The 20,763-nt window shown below is 38.8% G+C and overlaps 1 protein-coding gene across 6 annotated transcripts in view; it reads left to right on the top strand.

Annotated features, from left to right (window-relative positions):
* peak1 (pseudopodium-enriched atypical kinase 1) overlaps positions 1-20,763 on the top strand; it is a 77,612-nt gene that overhangs the window by 19,330 nt on the left and 37,519 nt on the right. For 4 of the 6 annotated variants that reach the window (XM_058644836.1, XM_058644832.1, XM_058644833.1 and 1 more), the window contains one exon: positions 20,250-20,337. The exons of 1 other annotated variant lie outside the window; for it this stretch is intronic. The gene's annotated coding sequence lies outside the window, so the exon portion shown is untranslated. Of the gene's footprint in view, positions 1-13,937; positions 13,995-20,249; positions 20,338-20,763 lie in introns of those variants that run through there. One more of the 6 variants, XM_058644838.1, reaches the window with a different exon arrangement.

The raw sequence follows: 20,763 nt of genomic DNA, 5'->3' as shown, positions 1-20,763 counted from the left end.
TCATGTGTTATTTCATCTTAAAAATTGGAGCAATAACACAATATGTGGGCTTTTCATGTTTGATATACAGTATATATAGAGGTGATTTTGTGTACATTTTATTATATTTCATTAGTTAGAAATAACTTAAATCTTAAAAGAGGGAGAAAAATATGTTCATGCCCTCGTTTCTGGCCTTGATTCAGAGGCCAAGTGTAGTGTTTTATACCCAGTGGAGATACTGAGCAGGCTAAAAGACGAGGCATATTGATTTGTATCTTCTATGTACATAGATCTATCAAGAATACATACTGTGGATGCATGGAAGCTCTTTAAGTTGCTCTAAGTATTGATTGTTGCATTTCCCTGCTGTAATTGTCCCTGATTAATGGATCAGGATGTGCCTGTAGATTTACCACTTCAACAATGCTCGATGAGAGTGCCCTAAGTATCTAGCTCCAACCGTCAACTATGTAAAGTTTTCCCATTAGGGCCACATTGATAAGGTTTAATCAATTAAGTGTCTCACTTCCAGGAAATGTAGTGTGAAAGAGGCAAAAAGATAAAGCTGTGGTCTGTCCTTTAGCCAAGGTCAGTGGAGATCAATAAATGGAGTGGGTGTCTAGAAAATGTATTCTCATTACACTCTTGTTCTGCCGCCTCCCCCCCTCTCTCTCTCTCTCTCTCTCTCTCTCTCATTCACTCTTAATCCCTTGGACTTTCCCTGAGGGCTCCACTAAGTGGACTGTGGAAACCAGCAGCTGTTGGAGTTCCCATCAGAGCACCTCAGAGAGGGAAAGTGAATTTCACTAAAGGAACCACAGTGGTCTGACACATCAATATGAAATGATGTATGGGTCAGTTTAACATCAGCTAGAGCAAACCTTAGAGAAATAACTACTCAAAATGTTCATTGGAGCTGAACATTATTTTTTACAAATAATGATGGTAATTGCAGCCCATGGCCAAGTGGAAGGGAGTGTCGCCGGTTGAGTCCCGAGACAGGTTCTACATCCACATGAGGTTCGCGGGGGGCACTAGTGCCAATCTCAGCTGACATAGTGACAAAAGGCATGGTACACACTGGACAGGTCGCCAGTCCATCACAGGGCCACATAGAGACAAACAACCATTCTCTCTCACACTCACACCTATGGTCAATTTAGAGTGTCCAGTTTGTTAGCACTCTTGCCTGCCTGCAGCAAGAAAACCCGGGCCCTTGTGAACCTGGGTCTTCTTGCTGCAAGAGTGTGGTGTGGCCCCCAACTGACCGCATGTTTAATTTAATTCTTATGCCATCATCTACTGCTGCAACAAAGGTCAAGCTATAAAATAATGTCAATTTGACCTTTTGAACCTTTGTTCATGGCCAGTTTGAGAGGGAGGGTGGCAGTTTCCCCTAAAGTCCTTCATGCTGTTACCCCATTACTTCCTCACTGCTGTAGTTATCCCAGGCCTGTTCCTACTCAATTATGGCAGGAATGCACCATTGCATGAGAAGAGGTCATCACTCCTCATGGCCTGCCATGGTTCTGTCCTTAGTCAAGAGTGCCAAAATATTGACATATCTTTCCCTTGCACATAAAGCACTACTTACCCAAGCAATCTGGTTTATAACTCAATAAATAAATATTTAAATGAATGACTGGTTTCTGGTCAGATCAGTGTTAGACATTGTTGAGCATCACTGCATTATTTATTACTCTGATCTTATATTTAACCAGATCTTGATCTTTGACTCACTCAGAACTGTATGAATACTGCTCTTTCAAAATTCCACCAAACTTTCCCCAGTATATTACACTGTAACTGCAAGAATGTAAGTGAAGGTGCTTTCCCACATGAATCTTAACCTCTAAATGGCCTGGTAATTGTTTTTCTATCTTGTGGGATTAGAAGCTGGAGTCAATTTACTCTGGTGAGATGCTCTGAGTAATCAGGCTATTGAGGATACTGATTATATCATCATTAATCATTGTCCCTGCTGGGGAAATAGACATTCATTGATAAAGAATGCGAAGTTGAACGTTAGGGTGTTTGCAGTTTGGAGAGTGAAGAGTTTGTAGTGTTATATCAAGACAAGAATATCTGTTCTGTTCTAGTAAATCCAATAATCACCTTGTAAATGTCTGTATTTGTTTACTTATGTCATTGACTGACCAAGGCTGCTGCTTGGTCATGGTAATTAATAATCACAGCTGAAAAGTAAAGCCACAGTGAAGGATCAGATAATCAGTTTTATGCAAATTAGCTTGATTAAACTTTCCAGTGTACATGATCTATCATGGACAATAGTTAAATACTTTCGCACAGGGGGAAACTCCCAGACGTTTGAAAAGGGATTCTGTTACTTTACTCGTTGCTATGTAATATGTGTTTCAGATTTATTGGCCACGAGTCAACCCAGAGACTTTCAACTTGATCTGCTCCAAGGCCTTTAGTCTGACCACCTATTGTTTCACTGTTTAGTCAACCTTGTCTTGCCGGGTTCTTCAAACAGGCTGGGGTTTCAGCTGTTTGGCCCCTGCCCCCCTTGTGTGGTTTGTGCTTTGAAAATTGAATGAGAAATTGCATTGCATGCTTAGGGGCTGATCTTTAGGCTAAAATGGGAAAAAAGCTGAATGAAGTATTACTGTTTTCCAACTAGGTAAAAAGAGTCCTTGATTATTTAATAACTTGCATGTTGATTTGATATCATTAAGCTTGAATAAGTATAGCTTTATGCCTTTAATTGCCCAAATACCTATGTATATAAATATGTAAATATATGTTTAGAAGGACTGCGAACAATAGCATGTAGAGATGTTGAAGCTTGCATGGGAAAACAACTGTAATATTTTGCCATTCCCTGTTTTGATTGATTTCATTAGGTTTGTCCACAACCCTCTAGCTAACCCAGTTGAATTAATGACCAAAAATTTACATCACAGTATTTTTCATAAATTAATCAGTTTCAAGTATTGCCAGGTGGTATACTAGTTAATTCCAAAAACAGTATTTATTTATTTTTTTACAATATTAATTTTTCAGACAGATAGACAGACACTACACGATCTACCTCCTGTCTCCATAGAATACAGAGTCACTGCGTTATCCCCCTGTCACACTGTTATTTAACCTTACCTGAAAATACTGCTTTAAAACCAGTGTAACAACTGAGCATCGTCAAGGTGCATATTTGCGGGTTTAGAGTTGTTGCTTCATTTTTAATCTTGCCATGTTTTGCCTCCTCGACGCGCTGCCAGACCCTGTTCATCAAACCACCCACCACTGTGTTTTTTCAGCTGTGTTTACATGCTAGTCCTCTGAAATCAGAAGGGTGGGGTGAATGCCTTCCTCTACATACGAGACTTCTGACATCTGTCAGAACATATCATAATTCTTGTTTGACTATACCCATTACAAACATAAATACTAGCTTGCATGAATGCTATAGAAAAAACATTTATCCTTTTTTTCTGGTCTTCCTGGCTTTCATATCAGAAGTTTGATAAATGCCCTGGTTCGCTTATGCGGTCATGTTGTATTTCCCATGATGGAGTAATAAATAAATTAAAAAAAAGTAAAAGTAAAGCGTATTTTTCTACATGTATTATTGATGATTGAGGAACAATTATCCACTAAGCTAATGTGTACAGTACATTGGGACAATGAAGGGCAATTCTTGGCCTTCATCAAAAGCTCATGCTCTGTTATTGATGATTTGTTCTGTACATTGGTCCATTATTTTTGCAGAATAATATTCAACCTGTATGGAGTAATCATCTCAAAGTGTCAGTCATCTCCCAAGGTGATGTCTATCCTTTTTAATTATCAAAATGTATCCCCCATTTAACAACTGGTTTGCCAGGTGCTTAAAATCCCTTCAAACCTAGCTGACATGGGTTGTCAGGTTCTTATAATCAGTTATGACTTTTTGTACTAGTTTTTAGTAGTGACAAATATTGTTGCCTCACAGCAAAGAAAGACACCAGTTTCAATCCGGGCTCGACCGAGGGCCTTCCTGTGTGGAGTTCACATGTTCTCCCTTTTAGTGCGTGGTTCTCTCTGTGTACTTTGACTTTCTCCCACAGTCCTATAACATGCAGACTGGTAATTAGGTAATTGGACACCTAATATGACATTGGCGTACACCTGTATGTTGGCTCTGCAATGGACTGGTGACCTGTCCCACATTTTGCCCTGTGTCAGCTGGGATTGGCTCCAGCTCCCCACAAATATGGTGAGGAGAACAAAGCAGTTTTATTAACTATGTTAAATTATCATAATTGTTGTTAAATATTGTAATTGTTCTGATCCAGCCGCCCTTCTCTGTCGTCACCCCTTTTCAGTCTTGAGAAATGACGTGCCCTAAGCAATCCAAACAAAACACAATGATCATATAAACAAGTGAATTTCTAATTAATGAACTAAAATAGTGAAGAAGAGCTTTATCTCTCCACCCCCACTATATATCAACTTTATTTATAAAACACATGCACAAAAGGAACAGGTCCAAACTGATAAACAACAAGTATATAAGTAACAAGTATGTATGTGTATATATATATATAAATACATATATAATATGTATATATATGTATATATGTATATATATATATATATATGTCTATATATATATATATATATAACCTATAAAGCCTTTGTGTTATTTATATATCATCATCATCATCAAAAGAATATCAGCAATTTTCTGTCAGGGCTGACATTTGATACTGCAGCTGAAACCCTGCAATTCACAGCTTACACAGTGTCATTAGCTTGCATTCCCTCCACAAAGGTAGCTGTCAGTGGTGAAGATCATATCTGCAGCTTACGCCAGCACACCCTACTTAATTATCACAATCTAAGTGAATGGCTGGAGGCAGGTGAAATCATTCAATCAGTCTTACTTTGTGGCTAGAAACAATGATAAAAGGCATCACGTCACATAATTGCCATGGAACTTTGTGAGAAAAGGAATCCAAGGAATGATTTGCCTCTATAAAGATGAGAGGTGGTATGTAAAAAAATGTCATGTAAGCTCCTGAGATGTGTGCTAAAAGTTAAGATTGTGATTGTTTCTCTGCAATGTCACCGAATAATGGACTTTCTGTCCACAGATTGATTGTCTGTCTTTTTCTTGGAAATGCTGTATTACTGCTTGCCAGAAGGCCCACAGAGCCAAATCTGTCTTCATATGCCAAATGGCCAATATGAAATGAGATTTTACAGAGCTTAGTGGAGGGGGACAAGAAAAAGTGGAAACTATTTTAGGAGAGAAAAATAGGGCAGGAATGAACAGAAATAACAACTAATTTACTGTCTCATTAAAGTGAAAAAGCTACTTAAGTCTGAGCATTGCATCAAAACAATTTCAGTTGCAATGGAGATTGCTTTTTTTTTTTTTGCAATTCCAGTATGAAAGAAAGTCAGATTCACCTTCCATTCATGTTGTCACCTGATAAATTTCACTTGTGTGAGCTCATTATGACATTTTACAGGGTAAAATTCACAGCAGTCCAGAGCTACATTGTCATGAATCCACAAACCCTGTCCTGTTGCAATGTGATTCGGCTCTCAAAAGCCTCCGTTGCCTGATGTGTGGCTCTGGCAGTGTTGTGGCGTCCTGTTGCTGCTTGTCTCTCTCAAACTCAGCTGTTGATGGAATGCGAGGCTGGTAGCGTTGCAATATTTCCCGGCAGAGTGGCATACATGTGAGAGCAAAAGAGCGCAGCTCTTCATGCCAGGGCAAAGTTAACCACATATTTATGTACAGAGGCTTTAACAAAACAGAACCGGCACTCTGTGCTAACATTCTGCATTTCTTTAGTTCTGTACAAGTAGCATGTAACAGTGGCTATAATGCATTAAGGCCGTTCATTTTCACAGTTATTTTTGACTTCACTGATATGTGACTGAGAGGGAGAGCGAGCAGTAGCCATTGCTGCTAAGCTAAATGTTAGACTGTGGTAGCCATGGTATGAGAAAGATTGCTTCACAGAGTGAGTTATTCAGAGTGTTACTAACACTGGGTGAGGGCTGTTGTGAATTAAACAGAAACAAGAGTTTGCCCTGTTGGTTGATAATCATAGTAGTTACAAAAAGCTAAATTTTTCAAGTTGTTTCAAACTTGTCACTCTCTGCTTCCCTTAAAGGGCCACAGCGCCTATTTAGCCACCTGTGCAGCTGCCATTGTTTCTGTCTGAACTGGTTGGAATAGGAGGTGATGTCATGTGCGGTTGTGGTGCTGGCAGTCATTCTCTGTGGTGGTCTCGCTTCTCCCACGGTGTTTCATTTTTGTGGCTACTGTAACCGTCCTAATCACCACTGATTGAAGCTAATAAAAACCTTAATAATCTAAGTGATGGCACATTTCTTGCATTGCTGCTGATAGATGTTCAACTGTGGAGAACAGATTACAGATAGGGCCATTGTCAGTGTGTGTGTGTGTGTGTGTGTGTGTGTGTGTGTGTGTGTGTGTTTATGTATGTGTGAGACAGAGAAAGTGCGCAAGACTTTCTCTCTCTAGTAAATCAACGTGCATCAAGTAGCTCTAAAATGATAATAAAATACGATTGGAATAATTTGAAATTGTGAAATAAACACACTCAATATATACTTTATAATACAATGTACATTACACCACACACAATGCTAATACAAATGCATATGTCCACAGCAGATGTAAGTGGGTGTTTGTATGTTGAGTTTTCAGGCTCAACTTAAGCATTTCATTTTCCACACTGTCTTGATGGACTTCATGTAAAGTGCCGCTCCAATTTGTGATCTTTCTTTAATACTGATCGACAGCATAGCTACCATTGACTTTCATCATTACATGGTACCCAGTGAATATTACGAATCACACTTCAAAGAGCCAATTTGGACCAGCGTTCTATAAATAGAGCTGAGTGACACTGGCTGTAAAATGCAGCAATGATTGACTTTGCTCACTGTCCTTATGACTTCATTTCAGTGCACCATGGGCAGTGCTGGGGGATTTTGATGTCTTACTTCACTTTATGGTTTCTCAACACATCTCACCGTAAAGACTGTAGAAAGACAGGTGATGAATTTATTTTTTGAACAGAAATTATGGCACTGGTATGAAACATGAAGATGCTGTGGCATATGAGATTAGTCATAACACCTGCAGCTTTGTGAAGCATTGGCACTGGTGACAGCCGTGGCTGGAGGCTTTATGTTGATATGTACTGTATGTTCTCGTGAATATTTATGTATCCATTTATTCATTCAATTCAAATTTGAACTGGTTGGTTAGCTTGGATTGGAGAATACACTGAATAGACTTTTATAGTCTTAAGGAAGATATGGATATACTGTACACTGCAAGCTCACTGATTGCAGAGACATTCACTTGCATTGATTTTCTATTTGAAATGCTATACTGACATTCACTGACACATAGTTCAACTGAAACAATTACAGTGCTGCCTGTCTGATGATCTAAATAGTAAGCTTGTTGCATGTGTACTGTACACAATGAACACAATCAGCCTGGAGCAGAAAGCCAAATCAAGTAGGCTATGCGAAGGATATTATTTTTATTCTGTAATTAATTAACAATCATGACACTATTCTCTCTTGCCTGCCATATCTTCGCTCTTTGTCTGTTCACCTCTCATAACTCTTGTGTACAGAAACCCATTGTCTTTTCCTAAGGTATGCATTTCGTTCCGGATGTGACCTGGTAATGAAAGATGATCCGGAAAGTGTATTCATTTCCAGTGAATGCAGGATCAGAGATTTGTTCACTGTGATTACAGCTAACATAAAGTGATATAGCACTCATTTAGTGTGTGTCTGTTCACTAACTGCAAAAGTACTTAAAGCTGGATATAAGTATTGGTTTCACTAGGTGAAAGTGTTACCAGTCCTTTTTCTGTGGCAGGTAATTAAAGATACAGTCATTCACAAATATACAGTATAACCATACACTGTTGAACACATGGAACAAACACATATCTCATAGATGACCTGCATCATGTAACACCAAAATGTAATTTCATCACATTCTTATCATCTATACCAACTGATATCCTTTTTCATTTCCTTGTAGAATCCATTCAGACGATAAAGTTTATTCTGCCCATCGTCAGATAAGATTCTCTTGCCGTGGCTGCTCAACCAGGCTAGTCAATTATTTGATTATTTAAGCGCAGAGGTAGCTGAAACTATAGGTGATGAGAGACATAATTGAGAGTAAATTATTTTTGTACACTATCCATGATATTGAATATAAGCTATTCCTAAACTGTCCCTCCACATCAACCTTTTAACTTGTACTGGACCCTTTGGAGCCCTCACATTTTCTCATAAAGCAGGCATAGTTGCCCGGTTAGATGATGGGTTTTTGAGCTTTTCCACATGGGTACTACTGTGACTGAGTCTTTTACAGTCATAGACTGATATTGATGTGGAAGCAAAGTAGGACACATTTCGAAGCTCTGCTTCAACTCTTTCTCTGCATGTCCATATAGAGCAGTGGAAGAACTGTCCGAGATAAATATTTACGGATTGGTAAACGGATTGGAATTGGTAAACAAGGGTCAGCTGCTTAAATTTGTTTTATATCACCTTGTGAGTTATAGCGGTAACATACATCTAATGTATTGTAACATCTATCTCTAGTTAAAAATCAATCACACTCACATATACAAATCTCATTAGGGGATAATTCAGTTTACAAATTAATTCTTTTGTAATGGCATTAAAACACCATCAAATTAAAAATGCAAATGCAAAATGAAACGATAGATTTAATGTCAATTAACCGGATAATGTTTGTAGTCAACTCTCATTAAACAAGAGTTAAACTCACAAGGCTGTAACAGCCGTATCATTTAGCTTCTTAAGTATGCCAATATTTTGACTTTACTCGAGAACTAAATTCTGTCTGTTGAAGTTTCTGATTGGGCATATGGGGCTGGCTTTTGAAGGACTAAATAATGTATTATGTATGTGGATCTTCCATTGCTAATAAAATAATATACATATTGTACCTTTACTAACTTGGCTTGAGTCAGGAAGACCAAATCTGGCACACACTTTCATGTGTACCCCTAATGACAGGTACACCGAAAGGGCCTACAAAAAGACAGATTGCCCATGGGCTCAATGTGCATCATGCAGCGCTACAATAAAATAAGATTTTATCCATTTAAAATTATAAAACAAAGAGGTCATTATCACTGTTTACATTGCCTCAGAAATGCTGAGTAATATTTTTTGAAAAATTACACAATTCTGACTCTGGCTGAGACAAATAAGATTGACAGGTCTATTGTCTAGGCAATTAAAGGGAAACACTGCATTCATCATGTCACATTATACTGAAATAACTATGATTAATGTTATTTCAGGGCTTCCTGCGTTTGATCAGTCTTTCCTGAAATTTACCACAAAGTAAGGCTGTAATTTTAGGCAAGCTTATTTAAAAGAAAGTTTCAGTAGGTGAAATTTAAGTGTGTGGTCTTGATTTTGATTGCAAGTGTTAGCGAGTTTGCCTACAGTATACATATGCCTGCTTGACATTTCTCTGTGATTGACTCAAAGCCTGTCTAACTGTCATTCATGTACTGTGCTATAAAATGTTATCTTGGAATTTATTTTCATCATTCTGCGTTCAGTTTTACAAGGAAGTCTTCCACTGAGTGAACTGTATCTTAGTATTTGGGGATGAGATAGTGGTTTATCATGTAACTGTGCACCAGAGCATGTGGACTTACTCTGGTGTACATAATAACATTTACTAACTGGTCTACATGCACTTGTAAATCAGCTGGTAGAACATAACCAACCAATCCAGGATTCCAAAAGATACACTACTATATAGGGCTGCAACGTTTATTCCATTAATCAATTACTAATTTAATCGCCAAACATTTTGATATTGATTAATCGGTTCGTGTTTAATGTTTCAACATTTTCTGATACTTTACATCGTAATTGATTATTTGGGAAAATAATCGGCAGATTAACCGATTTATGAAAGTAATCGTTTGTTCCAGCCCTGCTACTATTTTCACCTGCCTTTGGCTGTTTTATTTAAATATTAATTATTTCAGTCCTTTTCATATTGCCTCACTAAAATATCATTTCACTTTTGACTCGTCAGTTGAATGTGACAAGGCAAATTGATTCTCAGTCGGTAAGTCAGCTGCTTCAAAGGACATCCATCCATCCATCTTCTACCGCTTTATCCTTCACATATTAGTTGAAAATCTGTAAAATAACTCGGATGCACCAGAGAAAATTGATTTTCCCAACTTAACGTTAAGTTAAGAGACTCCAGTGTTACATATAGGGGGGGGAATATTTCACTGCTTTGTCATTATCACTTTCAGTCAGCCAGTTCCCCACGCTCAATCTCACCAAAGCAGAAGCCCTTTCAAATGCTTTGATCCTCTTAATCATTTGCAATGCAGCTGAAGAAGGAGGACATATTGAAGGAGCCGCCATGTCCTGATAGTCAATGACAGCATGAAACCTTTGTTGTTGTGGGAGTTTCCACAAACTCGTGTCATCCATTCTCAGGCATTTGAAAAAAAGAGGTCTAATATGAAGCTGTTCATATATACCAAAGGACAACATACCTGCCCTCAAAACCTATTTTTTCCATATTTTCTTTGCCTGAACCCTGATGGGAAAATGGGTTGTTATGTCGCTGGTATTGAAATACATCACAATTTCTTTCTCTAAAGTGTGGATGGGCTCAGGGAAAAAAATATAATCAACTTCCCCATTGGTTTGTTGGCAAGGTCAAACCGCTAAACATTGGCTGGAGGCAAAACAGAGCCAAGTAGCTTAACTGTTTCTTCATCCTCTTCTCTCTGCTGGGATTCGAGAAACTACTATGAAATCCTTGCATTGCTGCGTAGATACTTTAGCTTATATGGGCTTTTCTACATTAAAAATGTTTGCTCTTTCAGACTGTAATGCAGTGGGAAACGCAGCCTTCCACATCAGCATGTCACATCCCACTGTGCAATTGGTGAATTTTGAGTAGTATCTGGCTTATAAGAGTGGTTACATTAATCCCATTAACTCGACTGACTTGGGCAAGCACGGAAATATCAAATATAAATAGGAGTGATTGTGAACGTCCGCCCCTCGTTTCTTACCATCAAGGGGATTTGTATTTGAATGTCAAGGGATTACTGCATAGCTTTAGAGATGTAACTGAAGTAGTTACAGTACACTCGATGACGGGAAAACCTAACCCCTTACATCAATTACAAGCTAAGTTTCACTTCCTGAATGCATAATTAGTGTTTGAAATCACTGATTGATAGCTTACTCTTGTTTCTACTTCATAAATGTCTTTAAAATAGACTTTATCACTGCAGGGCTCAATAAAGGAAAGCAGATTTATTGAGGTTCTTGGTAAATTGTCATTGAGGTAGAAGAATGGGTGCAGACTTACATCCTTCACTCACTTTATTGCTGCAGAAACAACATGTAAAAGGAAGTCATTATCGTGATAAAGCTGTGATCTCCTGGATCCTCCCACCTCTCGGTAGGGCAGGTGATAGTGAAGGACGGAAGGATTGATGATGCTGTTATGCTCCCCGTCACTCCAGGTTGAGAAAATAAAAAATAGGAGCAAGGGATTATGCCACTCTGATAAAAAGAGGAATGGATGGTGATGACAAAGCAGAGGGATGTGCCAACATATGTGTGAGGGCTTAAAGTTGTTGTTGGTGTGTGTGGTGTTTGCGTGTGCAAATGCACACATGACAGCCATGTTTATGCAAGCAGTAGCGCCTCACATGCAAACATGCAGCCCACATGCACAGATCAAGGGTGGTAAACCTTAATAACATGTTGGCTATACATAATGGCATTTAACCACAGGCGTTTTCCTTGGAAGACTTCTGAGATTACATGTGGTCACAGACAAGTTTGTAACGTTTGACTCATGGGATTTAAAAGTCGCTTAAGTTATAGAATTTGCAGGCAAACTTGTTCCAAAAAAAATAAATTAAATGTTGATAGAAATCATCATTGTTGTTTTGCATTCCATACAATCCTGAAATATACATGCCAGGTCCTTAATTTCCCTCTAATTGTTTCACATTTGCATCTGCAATGTAGCATAACCCTTGTGATTATGTGTTGAGAGTATAGAATACATTTTTTAGCAGAATACAATGCTATGCTTATCTGATCCCTGAGATAAAAGACCATCAGCAAACACAAAGGCTTTTGACTTCATTTTACATCTTTCTTTATTTATATCTCACTGGCTTCTCATCCCTGACTTTATCTTTCTTCCTTTTCCCAGTTCTGCTCACTATACTTTCACATATTATTCTCAGTAACTAAGGGTCTAAAAATGGCATGGTAAAGTTTTGCTTCATTTTTCTCTCTCTCGCTCTCGTTCTCTCTCTCTCTCTCTCTCTCTCTCTCTCTCTCTCTCTGTCTGTATCAGTTTATAGCTTATTCATGACATGAATGTGCATATTATTTCACAGGTAACTTCAATCTCATGCACAGTGTTCAGCAACCCCTCATAAACTCCACAATTAATGATGCCCTCTTCCTACCAGCTCCTGTCTCTCTTTATAACCACCGCTCTTGTGCATGGGTCCTTGGACAAATTCCACCTCCACTGCCCTGTTTTTATTTGAAAATCTGGGCCCTGGCCCTTCTGTGTCGAAGACATATGGTCCACATGTCAGCACAGATGATGGGGTCACTCAGACTTCACCACGTCATCTGTCAGCTGCCAACTGCACAGACACCTACTTCATGCATAGTGCCTTCTTGGTCAGTGAGAAATTGCCTCTTAAAACTGCCTAGTGCCACTGTGCTACTGAGACTAAACACTGGAAAAAGCCTGCAGTCATCAACCGTCTCTGTCCTCGTCTTTAGAAAAGCCACATACAAAACTAGCAATCTTTAACTGGAATGCCTCGGATTGGTTTTCTTTGTAAAAGAAACTCACTTAAAGCCATTCACTTAATTTTAACAAATGTGCCGTGAGTCCAGCAAGTGTGAGTAACAATGGAGGCAGCACTGGAAACTAAGCGTATTTGATGTGGAAACTCAGATGTTCAGATTGGACTGGATCATGAGCTGCACTCAAGTTGATGACCACCATATTGAATATGTTTTCGTTTGCACTGAATGCACCTAAGTTGGACGTCACTTTAATATACAAGAAGATATGCTTGACCTTCATGAAATAAACTTTTTACTTGTTTTTTTATGGATAATTGAAGTATGTCAACCAATGAGGTGTGAATTTTAGTGAAAGAGATATTAATGATCACTCTCCTGCGCGACACAGATTCAACTGCTTTTATTTAGCAAATTTCCAGAAAAAAAAGAAGACATTCTGTACTCCTGATTTGCTTCACTCGTTCTGTCCTTATATGTTTAATGGTACTTGATGGCTTCCTCTGTCTAGACTCGGCCAATTTACAAGGCATTAAGCCACTGACACATCTACTAAATTTGTACTTGAGGCCACTTGTGTGGGGATCCATATCCGTGGAAGTTGACAGCTGCTCTACTCTTACGCTGTCTGCAAGATGTATGGTTAAAAGGCATTATGAAAGTGATAGGTCTCTCTGGGAATTGATCCCTACGGGGAGGATTCAGCTCAACCTTATTCTCTCATTTCTTCTGTTTAATCTCTCCGAACAACATGGAGACTTCGTAATGGGCTTTGATGCCTGGACTATTGTAGGAGCTTTTCATACATAGTGACTCAACATGAATTATTTTTTGTTAAGACTCGGTTATCTGTCCTGTGACAAACCCAGTTGTTCAGATTCTCACTCCCCATACTCATCTTTCTCTCTTGCTTAGTTATATTTTGGCTTCCTCATCATCAACCAGTGTCATACGTGTTCCCTCCCTCCCTCCCTCCTTGCATAGTGCTTGAGCTCTTCCTGCCTCCCTCTCTGCCTTTCATTCATGCACTGGCTGCATCTCGACAATATCATGTGGCTCTCTCGCTCATTCATCTGCCAGGGAATGGATCGCATACACACCAGTGCTTTGTAAGTAGTACCCTGAGTTTTTTTTTAATTTGTCACCTCACTCCTCGTCCTGCTCTTCGAGGGTCCAACTGTTGCTGTCTGATCAGCATGGCAGAGGATTGCTAGCATACTGACAGGCTCAGAAACACAGGTGGACAGGGGTGGTGTCATAGTATCTATTTGTCATAGTATTCAGGAGAGCTCCAACAAAAAGGTTTTTAATATGGACTTATTAGGTGAGGTAAAGTCAAGGAGCAATGGAAGATAGGGAAGCACAAGCTACATAGTCTGTGTTGTCATTATTAACACCTTCTGTCTCAGGTCTTTAATGTTCAGAGAAGGGACTTTTGGCTCTGACAGGACACCCTCTAATTAAACAGGATGTGTGCCTTCGAACAGACTGGCTTACATTTTAATGAGAGCTCTGTTTACACTTAAGTAACTGCTTCATAGTTCAGGGTTTTGAGACAAATAGCTGTGATTCATTGTTCAGAAATGCTTGCGTGTGTCTGTTCTTGTAATTTGACCTTTTTGACCCAAAGATTGATGCTTACGTTTGTCCTCTCCTTGTCTTTTATACGGCGTGCTATCTGCCATGTGCTCCTTCATCCTCTTCTTTGTGAATATTGAATTTGTTTGAGCAGCTTTCTCAGCTCAGGAAAATAAAAAAAGGGTTTATCTGCTTACAGGGACTGTTTGTGTTTGCACCCTGACTCTACTCTACATTTGCAGCACAATCCTCTTCAGTCTGCTAAGAAATCCTAACCATAATAATGGGATGTTTCACGGGATTATACCTCACTGTTATGGAAACCAAAAAAGTGAAATATAAATTAAGTTTGAAATTGGCAATGGCTTGCTAACCCATTTAGCATTTGATTACATGCTGAGCATGAAAACATAAACTGGATGTATTTTGGATACACCCCCACACATTTCTCATTTCTAACTTTTAATATCATTAAGTAGCAAGTGTTAATTCATTGGAATAGCTGATGGTTTGTGTTCCATTTTGGTTCGGTGACTCCATTCTGCTTTAATTTCAGTCCATATGTTTCACTAAGTAGTGGATTTGCATCAAGAGCATTTAAATCTCAAATGAATCAGTTGACTTGCACGGGAATTAAAAGTTATGATGTCAAACTAAAATGAGGTTTGCTGATGCACCAAGGTCAGGACAGATGAAGACCTTTTATACAGAAGAAAGCTATTATTTCCCCTTTACAGATATTATGCCTAGATTGAACTTAATTTAATATTGGCACCTTATCTGAGGGAGAAACAATTATCTTTTGAAAATGCCATAGACAAAAAAAACACTCATTGGCATAGTTCCATAGCGTTCCCTCGTTCTCATTTTGCCCATGTGGAAATACTGACTGAGTGCAGGTTATGACAAAGTGAACACATATTTCAGAGCCCTCTTCGGCCAACTGTGGAGTCTAAAATCACCATAGTTTCTCCCACTGCTGTGATGACCAGTTTTACTCTGAAAGGTTGAAAGTACAACAACACAGTGCTGCTGCATTTAGCTCTACACTAAACGACATGGAAAAATGCTATGTTAAATAAAACATTTTCTATAAGTAGAATAAAAAAAACAACTATTGGATTATGAAATTGTGATGGGACAAATTAAGCAAGTGCAGGCCACCACAGTCAAGTTGATTAAAGGGAAATGTTGAATTGACCATTGGTTGACCAACCATGGGGCTTGTTCTGTGGTATTTTTAAACAGAAAACCTGCATTTACAATAGTCCATTCTACATGTCCTACCATTAACCATTTGAGAGCTGCACCACCACTGTGTTGACCAGTACTGTATGTTGCACTGCACTGAGTTAAGATGGGAACTCATTTTTATCATTAGAAGGGCAGTACCAGGATTTTAATGGGCATGAATGCATTCATCTTCACATATTCTTTCAAGAGTACTTTTAGAGAGGATTAGTCTCAAAAGATCAAGATTATTTTTGAAGTAGCAGAAACAAGCACTAGTTTCCACAAGTGGGCTGCTGCAGTTTTCTGATCTTCTCACTCAACTCACTTGTCTGACTCTGTATTGCCTGTCAATTCAAGTAGGAGTCACAGTTGTCACGGTGCAGAGTGCAGCCTCACTCTCTTCCAGCAGTACACCGACTGTGACTGAAAGGATTCCAAGTCGTTATGGAGACAAGGACAAGGTGAAGCCAGGAAACAAGGGTGAAGATGTGATGGAGGAAACATCATAGCACCCGCTTTAATCCCCGGGATATGTAGACTGTGTGTGCAATGTGCACATCACATAGAAAACACTCATATCAACACTTAATAAATGTGTTTCGTCGCAGTTACATCTGATAGTGTCAATGTCCTTGTCTGCGTAGCCTTGACTCTGCCGCTAAGCTTGGGATTTTAAGTGATGATTTGTCTGTGGTCTTCCACTGAACCCTGTTGTTGTGTAGAAGCTTCCTGTGTGTCTTCATTCCGGACCACAGACTTAGGATATATCCAACACACCATATTTAAGAAAAACATGGGTCTGACATTTTAAGACAAGATAGCATTGCCGTGTGCAGTGGAGGTGGAATGTGAAAAGCAGTTTTGTTGGTTTGTGATTATTTTTTTTTGAATGGGTATTTTTTTAGCAGGGCACTACATTGCTATCAGAGCAGCAGAATCCCTCTTTATCTTCAAAAAACTCTTGAAGACTTGTATCTTTTTGAGAATGCATCTTTCTGAAATATCTTAATACCACTAACTAACCAAAACCTGTCTTCTTGAACTTACTTACTACTTATTTTCTCTGTCTCTCATTGAACATTAATGAATGTCTAAATTGTGTTGCGGTTTCTAATGTAACCTTGATATGTTTGTGTGCTTTGGATGCAATTGTCAGCCAAATGACTAAATTGTAATTCAAAAAAAAAAAAAAAGCATGTCAATGATTCTGCTGCAAACTGCTCTGCTTCTTTGCAGTCAGCATTATTGAAAGTGAGTGAGCAAACTATGCTGACCAGGTAATGTGCTGTGGAGGGTAAAAGTGGTCTGTGCGGTCAGATGAAAAGCACCTCACTGCAAACAACTCAAAAGATGGCATCAAAATCAGCGCTCATTGTTCAGACACTGGGTTTAAACGATTCGGTCATTGGGTCAACATTTTCGTTCTATGAAAACACATAATAATTTAATTTTAAGTTCATGTACAAACTTTATTTTAATAACACTGACTTTGTACACATATTAGGAAGTTTTGCAGCTTTTTTGGCGCTAAAGAAACGTAGGCTCTTGGTCGTACACAGTAGACACTGAACACACTGTGCAGATATGATCCACAGGAGTAAGCTGTAATACTAGGTGACGCAAGGTGTGAATTCAAACTGTTATTACAGAGTCAAAGCAGCAACTCGCGCACACACACGATGTTCCAGGACAAAACAATAGTATACTTGGGTTATGAGTCCTATGGAAGGGAATTTACAGGTCTCAGAACGGCTATTTGAACCAGCTGTTGTTTACAATGTATGACGTAGGGATTGCAGTCGGCTTTGTTCAAAGAGGCAGGGACGTGCGTGCAGTGGTGCCTGAAAACACCACACTTAAAAATCTGATGTAATGTACAAAACAAAGTCTTACGATGATGCTGGAGCAGCCTTTGAAGAGCAGCAGTTCATTTAAATGTTGATGATACTATTAATGAGTTAACCTGTATAGAAAAAACAACAACCTGGTTTCAGTAACAGAAATATTAGTTAAACCATTTTTACAAATGAAATTGAAATGTTCCATCACATAAAAAAGGCCTCTGCAGTCGAGCTGCAGCTTCTAATAGTGGGAAGTCAACAAGCAATTTAAAGTGACTGTAATAGATTATGTGCTGTCATTGCGTAGATGGTTGCATTGCGATGCATCTTAGAAACAATTATTTTCAACACCCCGTAATAAGTATGTTGATGTATGGCTTGTTTAATCATCAGGACCTCATAATAGCAACAGTGACATATCCTGGGATCTCTACAATTAAATTGGTGTGGGGAAAATGTAATTATAATTTATTGTAATAATGTTCAGAGAAGAAATAAGTAGGGTTTAGGTTGAGAAGAAAATCTATTTTCCTCTAACCAGCACGCACACTGACAATGAGCAAGCTAAGCCTTTGGTGGCTTGTGCCTGAGAGTTGCTGGAGATGTTTATTAGGTGTCATCAAAGCTGTGGGGGTTGGTTGATAATGTACTGCATAGCAATGAAGGTTACATAAGATGTTAACAGGATCACCTCTGTGAATTATTCCAGTGTGGTTGTGTCGAATAATTATGTGTTCTTCCTAACCAGGAGTTAAGCGATATTGTGTGAGGTCAAACAAATGAGTTTCCCTGCCGGTTTTCCCCTCACAGAGATGAACAAAAACCTGGTTAAAGCTAAAATCAGGTTTATTGCTGCCAGCTTAGTCACAGATAAAAATAAATATTTTAGTTTCTATCCTTTTTTAACAGTTTTCCCTTACTTTTTTCTTGGTTTCATTGCAACACTGAGGGATTCACAATATTTTCTCCAAATACAACACTTTGAACAAAGCCCACAGCAAAGCAGGCAAAAAATTGAATTTGCAAATGAGCTGAGTCATTTCAGCACACTGCTAGAAAATATGCTGCTCCCTTCACAGCTCAGATTACATTTACCAACAAGATAAGGAGTTTATTTTCAGGATGCAGGATGCCAGGGATCGATAGAGGTTTGAGTGTTCCTTAGCCGATCATTTTGTATGTATATCTACAGTATGTTAAGTTAAAATTGATTGATTGTTAATGTTATATAACTTGAAACGTTCCTGTAAAGTGATTAAAAACGATGACTTCTGACTTTGTCACCTCACAGGAAACCGTTAGTAACCATCTTACCAAAATTTGAGTGATTAAAAAAGTCACTAAGTGTTTAAAAATTGGCTTTCAAATTGGAGAGCTAATTTAACAGCAGTCCAATCTCAATCTCTCCATCTTCCTCTTTATCGGCAGCACCTGCAGCCTCACAGCAGGAGTCTGCTCCTCTTTCTGTTCTTCCTCTTTACTTAGTTTTCTCATCTTTATGAATCTTAGATAAAGTCTCAGAGCTTTTCTGAGCATTTGTTACATCCAGGTTAGACACTTTTGCGAGACAAGGACATCCCAGCTGGCTGGTAAAACAGAGGCAGTCGTGTAGGAGCAGGTGCTGTGACTCACGGGTGAACTGGAGACGACAGTTGAAGGATGCCTAAACATTTGAAAATATTCACATAACAACATATACAATGTGTGAAGACATGAATGCTGGATTTGCTTTACACGATCTTTAATAACCTCATATATGTTCATAAGATAAACTAATAGAATCATGATTGTGACAGTTATCCCTCTTATGACCATCATGATAATGATGCAATGATTTATTTTGATTTTATGGCTGTAGAATTATCAAAACATGTTCAGTGAGTGAGTGATTCTGCCCCTTTTTCCAAGATAACTTTCACTTTCAATATCTGGTAGATACTCAACCGTTTAGGATTTACGATTATGAGAAGTGCGCATGCCAAATCCTGTCGGTGACGACAGAATGGTAACAGAAAGGTTAAACATCAAACCAAACCACCCAGGGTAACGACAAGATGCAATTCCTCCATCATTCATTGTCATTGTGTCTGTTTTTATTTTGCTAAGAAAATGAAACCAGAGTTTGCTGAATTTTTTGTCTCATATTCAGGCCACATCTTTTGAACCCTCCCATGTGTCATTTCAATCATTACAGACCTTCAGTAACTACATGCAGTGCTGTACCCAGCAGCTTTTTCACCCAGATGCAAGAAACATCAGAATCAGAATCCTTTCAGAGGTCATGTGACAACAAACACAATTAGATAGCTAATGATATTTTTTTTTTATTGTTTGAGTGGATATTTCAAATGTATATTTTTATTTCTATTGCAACCCCCTGATTGTCCCCCACTAGTTTGGGCTTATAGATGCACCCCAAGGCCACCAATGGATTCAAAAGCATCAAGTTGTGCCCATTAGTGTAATGATGTGTCCATGTTTTTCCCTGTTTATCGCCAGAGTGCTAAATGCACCAATACATCTAGTATCTATTCTATGACGCCATGCCATAACAAGGACTTGCTCTAAAAATGAGACACATTGTTAAATGATCTTTGTCAGGCTAACTAAATGAACTCTTCCTCTTCTCTCCCTCCGTCTCTGTCTTACTTTGTTTCTCTGTCATACTCATGCTCTCCCTCATTCCCTCTGCCTCTTTCTGTCGCTCTGTAGGTTCCAGCAGTAGGTTTTTCTCTGCTTCACAAGCTTGGACTCCATGGCTGCTCCTGCTGCTGCTGCTGCTGCTGCTTGATTCATTGGTGTGAGTATTCTCTCTTTTTTTTTGTGCATGTTGGTATGTTTCTCCATCTGCGTTTCTCCCATGTCTTCACAAGCTGTTAATGGTTGTTCAGTTTGCACATGCAGCAAGCAACACTTGAAGTAATGACTTTACCAATTCCTCGGTTTATGCTTGTGCTCTGCAGTAAATGCCTTTCTGTGGCTTTATTTGCAGCACTGATTTGATTAATTTGGGACTCTAAAAGTGGACGTTAAGTGAGCCAGGCAACTCCCCATGGACCAGAGTCACTCAGTGATTAGTCTCTGGTGCTGTGTTAATTATTCTGTTGTTTGTTTACTCACTGCCCCATTTCATGCAGCTGTTAGTATGACAATACTGACTTCAACCGTTAACAAACTTCTTTTTGATATTGGCTTACTGTGTTTCTTCTTGATCAACAACTTATCA

This window comes from Solea solea, chromosome 12 (genome assembly GCF_958295425.1).
Source record: "Solea solea chromosome 12, fSolSol10.1, whole genome shotgun sequence".
Classification (NCBI taxonomy): domain Eukaryota; kingdom Metazoa; phylum Chordata; class Actinopteri; order Pleuronectiformes; family Soleidae; genus Solea; species Solea solea.
This window is presented reverse-complemented; position numbering and strand designations above follow the sequence as displayed.